Genomic DNA, 19,281 nt, shown 5'->3' on the forward strand with positions numbered 1-19,281 from the left:
AAAATAGAATGTTTGAATGGCAAAATTTGCTATTAGTTTGTTTGAAATAAGAGTTAAAATAACAAAAATAATAACTAAATTTCTATGACATAACAACTAAAGAATAACTGATTTTGCCATTGTAATAACAAAATAATAGCAAAAATAATGTCAAAATAATAACATATTTTAATATGATGGTAAATTATGTTATTGTTTTGATATTGTGGATAGTGTGGATAGTGTGATAGTAACATTTGCTATTATTATTTTATTATACTATTTATTAATAACTCGTCAGTTACAAGTTTTACAATAATAGCATATTTTGTTATTCATGTGTCATCCTGAGCTATTCATAAAAAACTTTAGAATTGCAAATTTAGATATGATTACAAAATATGTTATTCTTTAGTTTTTGGTTTGTTATTCGCCTCTACCCGGGTAGGCGATGCGATTCCATATTTATGGCGGGTAGTGTATGTATTCTAGTAGTCTAGCACACAATATGCATTCTTGTCGTATTCTAAACGTGCGGAATAGTGGCCCAATGTCACCCCGATTTGGCCCAATAACACCCCGCTCGACGGTGTCCAAAGTTTGGGGTCAAAAATGACCCCAGGGTCTTATTTGTAGCTTTTTTATGGGAGCACCCCTAGGGGTCATTCAATGTTTTTGATTTTTGAAAGGGGTTTATTGCCGCAAAAAAAAATGTCAGAAAATTTCAGATTGCTGCTGCCAAACAAAAGCTACAGAGAATTTGAATTTGAAAGGTCAATTTGAAGAAGGTCAAAAACGACCCCAAGACCTTACTAAGGTTAAGGGTTTTCTTGAGATTATTATGGAAATGCAGAGGTCGCCTTACACACAACTTATGTATATATGAGCATACAATCAACAGATTATACCAAATATTATTAAGTCCCTTTTTTGTTTCTTTTCTCTATTCCCAGGTGAGAAACCCATCCACCAAGAGATTTCATTCCAAAAGGTGGCTCCATTCTTGGCACGGTACCAAGGTTCAAGCGATAGTGCAATAGACAATATCCAACCAACCATCAAACGATCGCTCACAATCCTCCATAATGTAAGTAGACAAAGCATCGCGGATATGCCAAGCAGCATTTCCCACAGGGCAAGTGCCTATCGGATACGTTCATAATTTATTGAGGATTATTTTTCGTCCGATGTGGTGAATTATGACCACAACAGTTTTCAGGCTCCACTGACTGTTGCACTAGACTAGTTAGTAGCTTCGATCCTGTTAGGGTTCACCATTTGTAGCCAGATTGCTACTTGGCTGTCTATGATGAACAATGACCGACCCTGATCAGATCAGCTTTTCCATACCTTTCTATGCGAACCATAAATCATGCAAAGGCCTCATTGCCTGGAAACAATGAACTGCGACAGGGGAATTTGATACTTGGTGTGAGTATGTTGCTTCAGGAGAGACACAAAGTACAATGCCTGCTCATCGATGCATTTCTTATATTTACAAAGTATGTTAATTGATTTTTTTCTCATGGGGGAATCTTAATGTTAAGATACACAAGAGTAAGTTGGAACGAACTTTCAAGCACAAAAATCGAAACTTCTATTTTGCATCGGCAATGCTATAACTCGCCTTACATAACCAGACACTCGGAGAAAATACAACAAGTTTCGACAGCACAACCAACAAACCGATGGGTAGATGAACAATTTTCGTTCTATAGCTGCGGGCATGGCAAGAGCAGCAAAACTAGCAACTCCCAACCAATCGAAAGGTACCATGTGCCATCGGAAAAAGATGCATAAAATATTATCATCTACCCATCCGTCCATCCATCCATCCAACGTCGTTGTCTGTCGTCACTGTCGCCAATATCACCGGAAACCGGAAAACCCGAACAAACGGCAGCCTGGGTGAACAGCACAAAATTTACATATAAATAAATTTTGCTTCGAGGACATTAAACTTTTCACTGGTGGTCCCTTCGCCTTGGTAGCTTGTAGTTTAACCCGCAACCATTCAGGGGGTCTGAATTTTCTTGCGAAACGGGGCCCCATCATGGCTAGTTTGATAACCAAATCGACCTGCCATCATTTCATTGTCTAACTCGTTTGCCAATGATTCACATGTTCAAAGCGATTGCAAAATTATGGCTTATGTACCCAAATTTCCAGGCAATTGTCGATGTGTTTTCACATTTTCTCCACTTAGGAAGGAACCGATTGCGAGCATTACCATACACAAACTGAGACTACACAGTTCCTCGAAAATTTGCCTTTCATCTATGATTGGCCTTTTTTGTATGGCATTCGTAGGAAACCACATCACCCTCTTTATCATAGAGAATTGAACAATTTGAATGAAATGAATTATTCAAAAGAATGCTTTCTCCCTACAAAGAATTCATTTCACCAGAAAACCTCTATAAAACTGTAACTGTTGTTCCAGCAATTTGTCTCATCACACCTCCAGTGTTCACCCACTAGTGATTCCCACCCAAACCGCCACCTAGTGTGTCAATTCTCTTTATTCAGTATAAATGATGATGCCATGCGGCTCTGGCAATTCAGAACATTTGCTCCTTGAAGGAGCAAATGTTCTGAATTGAACTTGAAGCGTTTATGTATGTATGTGGCTTGATGACAGTCCCCGGCAAACTCTCGTCTCTTCACACAAGTGAAGAGGCCCTCGAATCAAGTGGCCGGAATGGAAACGTAGAGAATCTTTAGCACTTCTACATGACGACGGCGTTTTCCATCTGGCTGAACAGAAAGCATTTCTTATACAGTACAGAATGTGCCTATTGCACCCACGAGCAGCAGCCAGCGGAAGGATATGGGAAACCTTGCATTGCATGGTTCACATCCATCATTTGGCATGGACTCCATTGGGGTTTGACGTAAGCATGGTCTTCTAAGAGAAAACGCACTAAACACAACAACAAGCATTTCGTGCTGGGGCATTACCATGTTTTAATCGTTTCTCAACGGTAGTCTGGGTTGTGAGTGAAGATATGCAGGATGGCTGAAGGATAGTAGCGAAACACGCCGTACATGGTTACCTCACTCGGAAGGAATTTGCAACGGAATCGTCGTCATTATCGCTGCCGGTTCAGAGCAATGAAAATTTTCTTCCTCCATACATGTGCAATCGTTGATCGACCGCCACACTAATGCACTGTATTGACCTAGATCTTCCTGCGCGGAAACTTGATGTACACAGCCACCGCAATGACTAACTTTCACGTAGCGATCGAAAAGACTGAATGTTTTTCACGCAAATTTGTGTAATACTGGATCAGCACATCTTGTTTTGTCCATGTCCATGTCGTGTCCACAAAGAACACGAATGTACAGGATTTGCTTTTCTCAGTCTTGTCAGTTTCCTAGTAAAGCCGTATTCGTCCATGATTCTCCATAGCTTTGTACGGTCGATACTGTCGTATACTGCTTTGAAATCGATGAACAGGTGATGTGTTGGGACCTGGTATTCACGGCATTTCTGAAGGATTTGCCGTACGATGAAGATCTGGTCCGTTGTCGACCGGCCTTCGATGAAGCCGGCTTGATAACTTCCCTCGGACTCATTCGTTTCAGGTGACAGACGACGGAAGATGATCTGGGATAGCTCTTTGTAGGCAGCATTTAAAAGGAGATCCTTCAGAAATTCCTCGAGTATTAAGGAATTACTCCTGCAGGAGGTCTCTAAAAGTTAGTCTAGAAGTTCCTGCAGGGATTCATTCTGAAGTTCCTTTAGAAATTCCTACAGGAGTTCTTACAGAAATAAGTCCAGGAGTTCCTTCAGAGATTCCTCCACGAGTTTCAGGGATTCTTGCAGTTGTTTCTTTATCTCTCCAGAAGCTCCAGGAGAATTCAGGGATTCCTACATAAGAGTTCCTTCTAAGATTCCTTCAGGATATCCTTAGCGGACTCTTCGAGGAGTTCCTTAAGAGATTCTTCCAGGGATCGCTCCAGGCGTTCTTTCAGATTGTAGATTGAGATTGAAAATTTTCCTGGAGGACTCACGGATGCCTCTAAGAGTTACATCAGAGATCTCTCCAGAAGCTCGTTCAGGAATTCCTACAGGAGTTTTTTAGGGAATCCTGTAGGAGTTCCTTCAATGATTTTCTTAGAATTATAATCAGCCATATCTCCTGGATATTCTTGAGGGATCTTTCATGGAGTTTCTACAAGAATTCCTCCAGGATTTCCTTCTGGGATTCCACACGGAATTCTTTAGGGGATACCTTCTACAAATCCTTCCTCCTATGCGGAAAAAATCCCTTTGAGAGATTTAGCTGAAAATGATGATTCCTCTTGAAATTGTTTCGGGTATTCCTCCTGATATTCCTTCGTGGATTCCTCCTAGAATTCCTTCACGTTTTTTTTTTCAGGAATTTCTTTTAAAATTCCTCTTAGAATTCTTTCGGGGATTCCTCCTGGATTTCATTTAGGGCTTTCACCTGGAGTTCCTACTGGAATTCCTTCGAATATTCCTCCTAGAATCCATTCTGGAATTTCTTCTGGAAATCCTTTAGGAAATATTCCGAGAATTCCGTCGGTTATTTCTTCTGAACTTCCTTCAGGGATTCCTCTTGGACTTCCTCAGGGGATTCCTCGTGAATTTAATTTGAAGATTCCTTCTAAAGTTCCATCGCTGATTTCTCCTGGAATGCCTATAGGCATTTCTCTTGGTATTCCTTCGGGGTTTCCTCTTGAAAATCCTTCAATTTTTCCGCTCGGGAAATCCCTTGGAGATTCCTCCTAGAATTTCTTCAGGGGTTCCCCTGTGATTCATGCAGGGACTTCTCCTGTATTTTCTTCGGGGACTTCTCCTGGAAATCCTTCAAATCCTGTTGGAGTTACATCGGGTATTTCTTCTGGACTTGATTGGGGGATTTCTCCTGGAATTACTTCGGGTATTCCTCCTGGAATTATTTCGAAGATTTCTCCTAGAATTCCTCCTAGAATTTCTTCGAGGATTCTTCCTGGAGTTTTTTCGGAGATTCCTCCTTGAATTCTTTCTGAGATGCCTTTTAGGATTACTTCAAAGATACCTCGTAGAGTTCTTTCACGAGTTTCTCTTGGAATTTCTGCAGGGATACCTTCTGGACTTCCTCCAAAAATTTCTTCAGGAATTCCTCTTGATATTCCGTCGGGGATTCCTCCAGAAATTTCTACGGGAAGTCCTCCTGGAATTTCTTCTGAGATTCTTCCTGGATTTCCTTCGGAGTTTTCTTTTTAAATTTCTTTGGTGATTCCTCTTCGAATATCTTCGGAGATTCCTCTTAAAATACCTTCAGAGATCCCTCTTGGAGTTCCTCCGGGAATTTCTGATGGAATTTCTCTAGGGATTTTTCTTAGAATTCCTTCGAGGTTACCTTCTGGAATTCCTTAAGTGATTCCTTTTAGAATTCCTTCGCGAATTTCTTCTGGATTTTTTTCGGGGTTTGCTCCTGGAGTTCCTTCGGTAATCCCTCCTAGAATTTTCTCAGAAATTTCTCCTGGAACTCCTTCAGAGATTCTTTCTGGGTATTTTTCGTTGAATACTCCTAGAAATCATTTGTGGATTCTTTCTCGAATTCCCTTCGAAATTACCACTGGAATTCTTTTGGGGATTCCTGCTGGAATTGCTTAGTGGATTACAACTGGAATTTCTTTGTGATTTGTGCTGGATTTCTTTCGGAATTTCTTCTTGGAATTACTTCGGGGATTTCTCCTAAAATTTCTTCGGGGATTCCTCCTCAAATTCCATTAGAGATTCCTTTTAAAATTCATCAAAGGGGTTCCTTTTAGAATTCTTTCGAAGATTCCTCCTGGATATTTTTCGATGGTTCTTCCTAGAAATTCTTTGGGGACCTTCTCGAACTTCTTTATAAATTTTTCTGGAATTGCCTTGGGGATACCTCATGGACTTCCTTCATGGATTCCTTTGAAGACTTAGGGATTTCTCTTGATATCCCATCGTGGATTAATTCGGGAATTCCTTCGTGGTCTCCTCTTGAAATACCTTTGGATTCCTCTTAGAAAACATTTGAAGATTCCTCCTGAAATTTCTTCGGGATTTTTTTCTTGAATTTCTTCGGTGATTTCACTTGGAATTCGGAATTCTTCCTAGAGTTCCTTCGAGGATTCCTTCTTGAATTTCTTTGGAGATTCCTCCTGGATTTCCTATGGGGATTCCTCTTGAAATTCCATCGGGGTTTCCTCTTGAAAAACCTTTGAGGATTCCACTTGGAATTCCTTTGGAGATTCCTCCTGGAACTAGTTCTGGATTTCCCCTTGGAATTCCTTTGGTGATTCCTCTTCAAATTTATTCGGAGGTTCCTCCTGGAATTCTATCGGGAGTTTCTCCTGGAAGGTTCTTCCTTCGAGGATTCATCCTAAAATTACTGCGAGGATTTCTCGCAGCATCCTATACAATTACTGGTTGTCTGGGGTTGATTACGCCTGTAAAAGAGCCTCCGTACTGTACCGTATCACAAGACGCACTCTGCGTCATCACTGGTATGGTGCCTATCAGCATCCTTATCAGGGAGTATATAGAGTGCTTCGAAATGTGCTGGACGCAGATGCCAGGATGGCATCCATGGTCAAATGGCAGCGCGCGTGGATTAGTTACACCAAAGGAAGGTAGACCCATAGGTTGATTCCAAGGGTAGATAGTTGGATTAATAGGCGCCATGGGGAGGTAACATTCCTCCTTTCCAGGTCCTTTCAGCCCATGCTTCCGACAGTATCTACACCGGTTCGGTCAAGCGGGTTTTCCCGAATGTCCGGTTTGAACTGGTTTGCCCGCGTTTTCGCACAATGCGTGATCACATGCTTGCCACATACGGGGAGGTCACAACTCCGGACAATCTTATCCAGAGGATGTGTAGGAATAAGTTTGGCTGGAATACCGTTTCAACGACTTACATCACCCACATCATCTTGGAGCTACAGAGGAGGTGGCGTTTGGACTCGGAGAATGGCTAGTTCATATGCGGTACAAGAGGTAGTCCAGGAGCTCGGAGTCGGCTTCGCAGGTCATACCGGTGCCCTGCGGTCGAAATTCCTTACAGCGATTAAGTGGCCGTGGAGAGGAAGTCCTGGTAGCATTTCTATCGTCGTTGTCGCGGTTGCTAAAGGGTCCCCGGTAAGGGCCGGGCAGGTGGAGACCCTACTGTCAGCAAGCTTCTGGTGCACCTGATAGGACCTAAAGAAGGGTAAAGATACCTGCCCTCAGCAAGTCAGATCTGGTTGCACGTAGGCTTCAGCTCTTGATGTCCGCAGATCAATTGAGCACGGGCATGGCTTTTACTTTTATTGTAGAAGGCGGCCTCAGCCTCACACTACCCGGACCTTCCTGTTCGGGTGTCTGTTGAACAGATTTCCTCCTATGGTTTAGAAGGAAAAAAGTGGGTTTCAGGGAGTTTTCGGAAACATTTCAAGAAGAATCAGACGATATTCAGCGTATATTGGCAGCGTTACAGAAACGCTTTCGGAAGTTTCAGCGGTTCTCATGTGCGTTACAAGGGTCTGTGGTGGTTTGTGGGGGCTTTGCAAAGCCATTCCAAGAAGTTTCAGAGGATAAACGTAAAATCTCGCAATATGGTTTTATTCAATCGATCTAATAATTAATCGTCCTTGATCGATCATCTTTCCGTGACTGGTACCATTCGCTAGCCATGGCATGTGAACTACTTTACTCATGCATACCTCCCCAACCCGCAATGCAATGAGAGAGAATCTCCCCAACTGGTGCGACGATGTGGCGTAAACAAAATTAAAAACTAGGAGTGTGTAATGTCTGAGACATAACCGCAATGTTGACGTAGGACTAATTTTTAACGCATAATAAAGAATTTGGGGCTCACAGATGAAGTAAACGTGTATCTATTCAGCAAAAATAACGGCCAGAGTAAAATCACTATATGCTAAAGACTCGAAATCTGGCGATTGTTGCTGGTAATGATGATTCCCGTATCATGACGATGATGCTGCCGAGCAATGCCTTTAAAGTTGAAGGATTCGTCATTGAAATAATCGTCATCATTGAAAATTCGAAAGCAGTTTTCTCGTACAAAGCTGAAATGTCCGCAGTGAAAATGTATTCACTGCATTGCGGCTGAAGATTGGAGTACAGTGAACTTATTTTCACTGCAGAAATTTCAGTTTAGAATGAGAAAACTGCTTTCGAACTTTCAATGATGACGATTATGTCAATGACGAATCCTTCAACCTTAAAGCGCATTTGACAGGTATCCTACTCGATTGGAATGACATTGACAGTAAATTTGGAATTTCAAATACCAAATATACAGTGGTGTATATTTAGTATAAAAATTAAACTTTATCGATAAACTAAACTATAAAAATTAGAATTAGTTGAATTTTTAGAAATAATTGAATAATGCTCCAAATAACTCTTTCGGAAGCTTTGGGGCACTTAAAAGAACCATTTTGGTATAATTCATTGCCACCCATGCCGCCACCACCGATTGATCCGAAAAGAATCGAGGCTTCATTGGACAGAGGGCGGTGCCACCCGCTTGCTCATCCGTTGAAGCGGATCTTTTTTGGGATCTTGCTGCTGCTGCCGCCGACAATCCATGAAAGAATCGGGGCCCCGGCAAACAAAAAGTGACGCCAATCGAATTTTCGTTTGCCGAGGCGGATTTTTCTTTGGATGTTGCTTCCGCTACTGCCTCCACTGCCGATGGATCCGAAAAGAATCGAGGCTTCATTGGACAGAGGGCGGTGCCACCCGCTTGCTCATCCGTTGAAGCGGATCTTTTTTGGGATCTCGCTGCTGCTGCCGCCGGCAATCCATGAAAGAATCGGGGCCCCGGCAAACGAAAAGTGACGCCAATCGAATTTTCGTTTGCCGAGGCGGATTTTTCTTTGGATGTTGCTTCCGCTGCTGCCTCCACTGCCGATGGATCCGAAAAGAATCGAGGCTTCATTGGACAGAGGGCGGTGCCACCCGCTTGCTCATCCGTTGAAGCGGATCTTTTTTGGGATCTTGCTGCTGCTGCCACCGACAATCCATGAAAGAATCGGGGCCCCGGCAAACAAAAAGTGACGCCAATCGAATTTTCGTTTGCCGAGGCGGATTTTTCTTTGGATGTTGCTTCCGCTACTGCCTCCACTGCCGATGGATCCGAAAAGAATCGAGGCTTCATTGGACAGAGGGCGGTGCCACCCGCTTGCTCATCCGTTGAAGCGGATCTTTTTTGGGATCTTGCTGCTGCTGCCACCGACAATCCATGAAAGAATCGGGGCCCCGGCAAACAAAAAGTGACGCCAATCGAATTTTCGTTTGCCGAGGCGGATTTTTCTTTGGATGTTGCTTCCGCTACTGCCTCCACTGCCGATGGATCCGAAAAGAATCGAGGCTTCATTGGACAGAGGGCGGTGCCACCCGCTTGCTCATCCGTTGAAGCGGATCTTTTTTGGGATCTCGCTGCTGCTGCCGCCGGCAATCCATGAAAGAATCGGGGCCCCGGCAAACGAAAAGTGACGCCAATCGAATTTTCGTTTGCCGAGGCGGATTTTTCTTTGGATGTTGCTTCCGCTGCTGCCTCCACTGCCGATGGATCCGAAAAGAATCGAGGCTTCATTGGACAGAGGGCGGTGCCACCCGCTTGCTCATCCGTTGAAGCGGATCTTTTTTGGGATCTTGCTGCTGCTGCCACCGACAATCCATGAAAGAATCGGGGCCCCGGCAAACAAAAAGTGACGCCAATCGAATTTTCGTTTGCCGAGGCGGATTTTTCTTTGGATGTTGCTTCCGCTACTGCCTCCACTGCCGATGGATCCGAAAAGAATCGAGGCTTCATTGGACAGAGGGCGGTGCCACCCGCTTGCTCATCCGTTGAAGCGGATCTTTTTTGGGATCTTGCTGCTGCTGCCACCGACAATCCATGAAAGAATCGGGGCCCCGGCAAACAAAAAGTGACGCCAATCGAATTTTCGTTTGCCGAGGCGGATTTTTCTTTGGATGTTGCTTCCGCTACTGCCTCCACTGCCGATGGATCCGAAAAGAATCGAGGCTTCATTGGACAGAGGGCGGTGCCACCCGCTTGCTCATCCGTTGAAGCGGATCTTTTTTGGGATCTCGCTGCTGCTGCCGCCGGCAATCCATGAAAGAATCGGGGCCCCGGCAAACGAAAAGTGACGCCAATCGAATTTTCGTTTGCCGAGGCGGATTTTTCTTTGGATGTTGCTTCCGCTGCTGCCTCCACTGCCGATGGATCCGAAAAGAATCGAGGCTTCATTGGACAGAGGGCGGTGCCACCCGCTTGCTCATCCGTTGAAGCGGATCTTTTTTGGGATCTTGCTGCCGCTCGGTGCTGTCCGTCCGCTGCTGTGTGTGCCGATGAAATGATCGAAATGAGTGTGTGCACCACTTATATAAGTTTCGTCGTGTCGCCTCACAGAACTATGCTTGATTGTGATTGGTTGGGTAAGACTGATCTCGAGCTTTTACTAATTTTCAGCTCCAGCCTCAGTCAAGGCACATCATTCAATTGAGCCCCAGCTAGGAAGCATAAATTTGTGGTGTTGTAGGTTTAAAGCTTTTACCATAGTTGATGACGTCAAACCCGACATCAACCTATCATTCACCTATTTTGATTTTAGCCACCAAACCTAACATAGACCCAATAGTTGATCGATGTTGGTCCAACAGTGGCCCAACATTCGATAAAAATTGACCCGACTTTAACCCGACATTCGACATTTTTTCAGTCTGGCGGAATCCAGAAAGAAATCAGAGGGAACAGCTTTTATACCCCTAGATTAGCAGATGCAGCTCCTCCCATTCGGCTGGCTTTCCAGAATATTTCATTTGCATGGCCCGCCCCGCCTGCTTCAGACGCTTCAAACGATTAATCAACCCAGAAATGGAAAAAAATTTCATTAAGCGTTAAAGTAAACAAAATATTGGATGATTTAGATCATTTTAATTCGAAAATTGTTAGAGTTAAACAATGTTTTACGGAAAATAGTTCTGATAGGGTAATGCGTTGCTGAATTCTGGGTGGAACCATTAGTGGCCGGAATTCAATCATTCATTTTTCGGGTGAACCACACTTTTCTCGATTGATGGAGTAAAATTATCTGATTTACAACTCTTGAAGAATCATTTTTTGGTGATCCTGATAAGGACCGTTTGATAAAGTAACGATTTCAGGAAGAAAATGGCATGAAACCGCCTTGCCACGCAATGCGTGTTGGTTTTCTCCGTGCTAATCCTGCAGGATGCCACCGAAAATTGGTAGGCCGCTTTCTGCCGTGGATAAGATTCATGACGCTATCAGCACGATAGCCGAGAGTCGCCGATGGGTAGTGCTCAGGTGTGGAGGTGACATCCACCCTGCTTGACTGATCCAACGAAAATGACGAAAGAAATCAGAGGGAGCAGCTTTTATGCCCTAGATTAGCAGATGAAGCTCCTCCCATTCGGCTGGCTTTTCAGTATATTTTATTTGCATGACCCGCCCCGCATGCACCAGACGCTTGAAACGGTTAATCAACCGAGAAATGAGAAAATTTCCATTTAACGAATAAAGTAATCAAAATATTGTAAGGCTAAGATCATTTTAACTCGAACAACGTTATAATTTATCGATGTTTCACGAAAAATGGTTCGGATAGGGTTGATAAATTCCGGATGGAACCATTAGTGGCCGGCATCATCATTCTTGCGGGGCCACCAAGCATTCAATCTTTCACTTTTCGGTTGCACCACACTTTTACCGATCCATGATGGAATGAAATAATTATCTGATTCACAACTCTTGATGAATAATTTTCTATGGTCCTGAAAAGAACCGATTGAATATTGAAAGATTTTAGACAAAAAATGACATGAATTTATCATGCCACGCAATGCGTGTTGGATTCCTCCGTGCTGAATGCTGAACGCCGTCGAAAATTGGCCCGCCGCTTGTTGCCCTGGATGTTCCTGATGCTATCATCAATGCGCCACCGCCAATCAATCGGCGAAAGGACCGAGCCCCGAGGACAGCGACGCAACTCGCAAATTCGTATGTCGCTGATCTTTCTGTGGATTTTGCTGCCTCTGCCACCACCGCCGAGCAATCGATGAAACGTATTCTTTCCTTCGTCTGCCGCGTTAGACGGTTAGAAGGCGAATGTGCAACAGCACCCTTGCCGACAACCACCGACGCCGAGCCAACACGACCGTCAAAGAATAATGAGCGAAAACGCAAACGAAGAAAGTGGGCAGCTCTCGTTCGATGCGTTCACCTCGAGACGACAAAGGCAAATGAGGGAAGATGCGAAGAAGCAGTAGCTTTTATATTCGACGGGAGCATCCAAAATGTGCTCCAAAATGTGCTCGATCGTGATTGGCTGGAATAAACATGGGTTCACTTTTCCCAATTTTTCAATAGTTTGTTATTGAAAAACAGCAAATATTATTATTGGACATAATTGGTGTAAAGATTTGCAATCGATTGGTGCCAAAATTTTGAAAATTCAACAAGAAATGGCTGAGCTATTAACGCTCAAAATCTCCACTTTAAACGTAACGCGGCTGATTTCTGAAAATTTAGAATGACACCCCCGGTATAGAAAAGAGAGACGTAGTCCTACGTCAAAATTAAAACGTGCTCACCGGGATCAGTGGTATCGTTGTCGTCGTCGTCGTCGTCATCATCACCACCATGCATATGCCTTCAGCATCGGATGTGGTGCGGAACAGTTCTAATGCAGCATCTCTCAATTGAAGCAATGACACTTCTTCGTTTTTACCAACCACACAAACACATCGTATGCAAGGGCAGTACGGCACAGCAGCAATGGATTTCATTACCACCACGCTGGGATTGGAATCTGGAGGGGAGATGCAACGATGACGCCAACATCGGGGATCGGTGAAAAGGGAACGGAAATACACTCAAACCTCCATTTAGGTAGGATCTATTTAGGTAAAATCTATTTAGGTCCCTCCATTTAGGTAACGTTACCTAAATAGAATTTGGTTGTGTTCAGATCAGTTGGAGTACTTAAGATTAGGTATAAGGTTGGTTTACGGGAAAGAAGTAGCGTGGGGATATGGGGGAGGGGAGGGGGATGCAATGTTGAGATATGCCCCCTAAATTCCCCCCCTTCCATGCAGTGTTAAAAAGTGTCAGTATCTAGCGTCATTTACAGCTGACATTGAGATAAGCAACCATCCTCCCATCATTCAATTGATATCAGCTCCAGCATTGATGACGTCAAACCCGACATCAACCTATCATTCACCTGTTTTTATTTTGGCCACCAAACCCAACAGTTGTTCGATGTTGGTCCAACAATGACCCAACATACGATAAAAATTGAGCTGACATTCTAAACTTTTTCAGTCTGGCGGAATTTTGCAGGGTTTTTCGTGTTTCGTGCCCAGCTAGTCATTTGAATGACAATTCTGATCTAAGACCCTCCAAAACCCCTTCCCTCCTGGCTCCTGAAACCCATCCCCCCTGAAACTCTTTGAAATACATCTGAAACTCTGCATGACCTCCTTTAAATCTCCTAGAAACTCTCCTTTCTTAAACTTCTTGACAACCTTGTACTCCATTTAGGTAATAAAATGAATCCATTTAGGTAATGAATCCATTTAGGTAAAAATTCTATTTAGGCAGTCCCGACTCATTACCTAAATGGAGGTTTTGGTGTAGAATCATATGTGCTGCTGTCGACGACGACAACGACGACGACGGAGGGATCCAAGAAGCTTTCCTGTCTTTGGCCTACACACTTGTTCACTTAAAAGCATAGAGAGAAGGATGCTAGCTAGCACAAATAGCCATAGAAGTCCCCCCATACAGGGGAGTGAGAAATGGTTGCAGTAGTGCAACTGCGGCGAGGAAAAGTTATGGCAATAGGAACCAGCAGGACATGTGTTAGCTGCAACTAATGTCCCTCTGGCTGGCTGGCTGGCTGGCTGTGCTGTAAGATACTATCCGGGAAGGGCGTTTAGGGCTCTTTTTTCTGCACTCCCTCCCCCTCCTTATTACTGAAGAAGATCAAAGTTCATTCGCTGTCATCATAATGGTATTTGTTTTAATAGTATTATAGCTCATTGCACAGAATGCGGCAAATGGCGCCTGATGGAACGACAAACATTGCTTCGTGTCGTTCTCATATACTTTTACGATGAGAGAACCCCCGGCATCGGGATAATGAGGAAATGGCGGAAGATGGCACTGCATGAGTACGGGAAATTGCCATATTTGCACTTCACTAATGCTATGCATACTGTACTTGGTAGAGAGTATTAAAGTTTAGCAAGAGTCCTACTCATATTTGGATATTTGAAGAATTTTAATTGTAGTACTATCTCAGTTGAATCAGGTGTTTGTCACATAGCTTTCGAGGAGGAGCGATGAGTCATCTGTCCATGAAACAAGCTATTCATGGAATACCAGATCAAGTTCGATTTATATCTATTACTAGAATTTTTAACGAAAATAACCAAAATGTCAATTCCTGTAAGAGATTCTTCACTGATGGGTCTCGCATAAATGGATCCACTAGTTTCGGTGTCTTCAATGAAAATTTCACTGCCTTCCGTAAACTTCAGGAACCTTGTTCGGTTTATGTTGCTGAGCTGGCAGCAATCAACATCGCTTTGGGGATGATTTCCAACATGCCCGTAGACCATTTCTTCATCTTCTCGGATAGCCTTAGTTCGATTGAGGCACTCCGGTCGATGAAACCTGTAAAACATCCATCTTACTTTCTTACAAAAATAAGGGAGCAGATGGGTGCACTGGTCGAAAGATCATACAAGATTACCTTTGTAAGGGTCCCCTCACATTGCTCAATTTATGGCAATGAGAAGGCGGACTCTCTCGCAAAGGTGGGCGCACAGGAAGGTGAGATTTGTGATAGAAGAACTTCACATGATGAATTTTTCCATTTTGTTCGCCAGAGTTCTCTGCAAAGTTGGCCAAATAATTGGCGAGATGGCCAGCTGGGACGGTGGTTACATTCCATTATTCCTAATGTTTCTTTGCGAAAACTCTTGTGGAAAACCAACATTTTCCACAAACACCACCTACTTTGAAAAATCATAACTCAAGAACGAAGCATCTTAGACACAATGTTTTTTTGTGAATTCATAAGCAATTTTTTTTCAGCAATTGAAAAAAATACAAAATGAAAACATTTTCCACCGTTGAGAAAAATCGGTTGGAAAAGTCGGAAAAACTATTTTTGCACTCCGGGAAAATCCTAAAAACGAATATTTTAGGAAGGGAATTACATAAGCGGAATTCTCAAGATGTGGTTTTTCTCCATTCCTGAGTTATGAACAATTTTGTGGAAATAGTCCAGATATTGGTTGATTTTTGACTGTCTTGATTATTAATTTGCGCAAAATTGGTCATAACTCAGGAACGGAGAAAAACCACTTCCTGAAAATTTCACAGAATATAGCTTATGTAATTCCCGTCCAAAATTTTTTTTAGAATTTTCCCAGAGTGCCCAAATAGTTTTTTCGGCTTTTCCAACCGATTTTCCTCAACAGTGGAAAATTTTGTGGAAAACAATTGTCATTTTGTATTTTTTTTTAATTGCTGAGAAAATTTGCTTATGATCTCACAAAAAACATTGTGTCCACGATGCTTCGTTCTTGAATAATGATTTTTCAAAGTAGGTGGTGTCTGTGGACAATGTTGATTTTCCACTGGAGTTTTCCGGAAAATTGGGCGACCATGATTTTTTTTCAATTTTGTTTTTGTTCACATATATACTTGAACCCTACCTGTGAAAAATTTCTTTGAATTCTGAGAACCTTGGTATAAATTTGTACAATAATAAAAAAATCCCCATCGTACTAAGAACTAGGGAAACCAACATATTTTGGACACAGCTACGCGTCAATATTTTTTGGACACTTACGGCAAAAATAAATGATAGTGTCCAAAATATATTGGCGAAACACTGTGTCCAAAATACGTTGGTTCCTCTAAATATTAATGGAACGACTTGTTCTTGGCTTTTTTTCTGCACCGGTTCAGTATGGTCAATACGGAGTGAAAACTTTAGGCACCTAAATTGGTACTTCAACTTTGATTATGGCTGTGGGTCAAACCACTATATCAAAATTGTTCAAATTTGGCCACATCATTCCCTATTTTTTCTGACAATGCTGTGAAAATTTCATAAAGCTTCTTCAATTTTTCACTAAATACAGATTTTTGAAAATATTATGTCCAAAAATGACTTTTTTCACATAAGTTATTATAACTCAATATATACACATTTTTTGATTGAAAATATTGACCATGCATTGTCAATATACTGATGATGAAGCGGTGAAATTTTCAGCCAAAAATATTGATAATTTTCCAAGGTACAGAAGATTGAACATGACGGATTTTGGTAGAAAAATTCGGCTCCGTTTTTTTTTTTGCTACTGGTTGTAAGTAAGGAGCTGTGGACACTAATTAGTCGTCTCGAGAATTTTTTATGGAGAAACATTTTAATCAGTTGTGTTGTTTTATCTTAAACGTGTACATATTCCGATAACCATGAAACCATGAAAAGGATCATTGACTGTTTGTGCCGCATCCGGAAATTATGGAGTGCCTGGACATTAGTATTCTAAGCTCTTTCTTTAGGATTTTTCATCACCTCCGATGTGCCTTAGCGGTACTCCATTGTGAGGGTGTCCGGAGGTGCCAAAAATGGTCAATGACCCTTTTACTGGTTAGCGAAAAACATAAAAGAAAACGGGTGCATATTGTGTGTTTCGCAAGAGCACTTCCGAGATATCGTAAGTGATCAAAACAGCTAATGACTCTTTTCATGGTTTCAGGAATTCTATTCGCGTAAAATCTTGAAGATCCAGCAGTCGCACGACATATATTGTTGTAAAAATACAAATGTCACCTACCACAGGTTTCGCCAGGGCACTCCGGATGTTCCGGAAGTGGTCAGAATGGCCACAATGACACTTTTCATGGTTACATGAAACCTATGTATGTAAAATGCAGAAGAAAGAGCTGTCGCACGATATGTTTTGGAGTAAAAATGCAAATGTCCTCTACTACAGGTTCCTTCAAGGAACCCCCGGATGTTCCGGAAGCGGCTGAAATGACCAACGACCCTTTTCATAGTCATGATAATTCTGTTTACGGAAAATCTTGAAGAAAGAGCTGTCGCATGATATGTTTCGAGGTAGATATGCAAATGTCCCCTAGCTCCGGTTCTCCCGGGGACATTCCAGTGGACCTCGGAACATCCGAAGGAACTCCTGATATTCCGAAAATTTACTGTTAGAATCAGCTTTAATGAGGAAACCATTTTTTACAATGTTGCAAAACAATTTCATTTGAATAAAATTCATCACGACTTTTTTCTAAAATACTTTCAGCAGATCATTTTGGAATTCATCAAATGATTTCTTTTGGGATTCCCATTTTTGAGAATCAGAAGGAGATATTTGCAGATATCAGAAGGAAATCATGGTTCATTTTCTAAAAAAAAACACAGAAAAAATTTTGAAAGTATCCCGGAAAGAATTTTTGAAGGAATCCTGAAAATAACTTTTGGGGAATCTCGGAAAATTATCTGGATATAACTCCTGGTGAAATCCAAGAAAAAAAATCATTGAGGAATTCCAGAAAGAACTATGAAAGGACTATCTTATTAATTCTTCCAGCACTACCTTCTGGAATTTCTTCAAGAATTTCCTTTGAGATTCCATTTGATTCCTCCTTCTTGTATTCCTTCAGGGGTTCCTTCAGAGATCCCTCCAAGAATTGCTTCCAGAGTTCCTTCTTAGATTTCCCCAAGAGTTTATTTTTCTAAGGTTTTTCTAATAGTTTATCCATGGTTTCCTTCAGGAGTTCTTTCAAGGTTTTCTTCTCCTCTCTTCTTCATACATCTCTTCAGAGATTTTAACCGGAATTTCTTTTGAGATTCCATCAAAACTTCCATCTGGGTTTCCTAAAGAGGTTCCTTTCGGGATTCCTCCACGAGATCCTTCGTGGTTTCCTTCAGGAATTCACTCAGATATTCATTCCGAGATCTCTGCAGGAACCCCTCCGGCATTCTTTCAAAACCCTCCCAAGAATTGATTATGGGATTCCTCCAGGAGTTCTTTTTCGGATTCCTTCAGGAATTCCTCAATGATTTCCTTTCTTAGATTTCACCAGGAGTTATATCCAGATAATTTTCCGGGATTCCCCAAAAGTTATTTTCGGGATTCCTACAAAAATTCCTTTCGGGATTCTTTCAAAAATTTCTTCAGTGTTTTCTTCAGAAATTGAACCAGGATTTCCTTCTGAGAATCTACAAATATCTCCTTCTGAGATTCTTCCAGGAGTTTATTCAAGATTTCTTCAAAAGTTCCATCTAGAATTGTTCCAGGAACTCCTCACGGAATTTCTTTTGAAATTTCTCTATACATTCCTTTCAAGATTCCTCAAGGAGTTCCTTCTGAAAACCTTCTGGAAGTTCCTTCAGAGATTCCTTCCGAGTTTCCCAGTAGGAATTCTTATGGTAATGTTAATCTTTTCCTGTTGGGGAAACCTATAAAGAACACCATGGAAAATTGCTTATAAAGCTACTAGAGGAGCTCCTCAAGAAATTGCTTGAGGAATTCTTCGAGGAAGTCCTGTAGAAACTATATAAGGAACTCCTGGAATGATGCCATAATGCGAAAAACAAACAATTGGTCATGAGAAGCATTTGAGCGAAATTATTTTTGTCTGTATACACAATACATTATTCTTTACGCAGGATTTCAAAATAATTTTCTCAGACACAGTCGTTGCGTTCGATAGCTGCATGTCTTATGAAATGAAATCGGTATTTATTTCCATGATTTGTTATTTATATTAATGTGAGTGGAAAAAAAATATTCAAATGTATTTTGTTTTATTTACTGGATAAAGATAGGGGTATTAGGGGCATATTGGACACCCCAAGCAAATGAGTACGTTAGGCCTGTATAACAGAGTAAAACTTAACATATTATCAGTTGACTTACAACTTTAACTTGCTTCCTACGTCTTCCAATCAGTGTTGAAAACTTCATTTCGTCATATCTAAATTCAATCGCCTATAGCTAATTTTAGAAGCTGAACCTGAGAATATGGTATATGAAAAACTTGTGTGGCTAGACCAGTTCTGCTAGAAAGTCACGGAAAAACCGATATTTTTCGAATATTTAAGGTAAATGTCACGGACCACCTTTGAAAAATGCTAAATGATATTCACCGTGAATATCATCTGGCATTTTTCAAAGGAAGTCCGTGACATTTACGTTAAATATTCGAAAAATAGCGGTTTTTTCGT

The 19,281-nt window shown here is 41.9% G+C and overlaps 1 protein-coding gene across 4 annotated transcripts in view; it reads left to right on the top strand.

Annotated features, from left to right (window-relative positions):
• LOC109420026 (receptor-type tyrosine-protein phosphatase kappa) overlaps positions 1-19,281 on the top strand; it is a 651,236-nt gene that overhangs the window by 449,946 nt on the left and 182,009 nt on the right. Inside the window, exon 3 of one of the 4 annotated variants that reach the window (XR_009997481.1) lies at positions 933-1,066. The exons of the other annotated variants lie outside the window; for them this stretch is intronic. The gene's annotated coding sequence lies outside the window, so the exon portion shown is untranslated. The remainder of the gene's footprint in view (positions 1-932; positions 1,067-19,281) is intronic. 4 annotated transcript variants of the gene reach the window in all.

The sequence above is a fragment of the Aedes albopictus genome, chromosome 2 (genome assembly GCF_035046485.1).
Source record: "Aedes albopictus strain Foshan chromosome 2, AalbF5, whole genome shotgun sequence".
Classification (NCBI taxonomy): domain Eukaryota; kingdom Metazoa; phylum Arthropoda; class Insecta; order Diptera; family Culicidae; genus Aedes; species Aedes albopictus.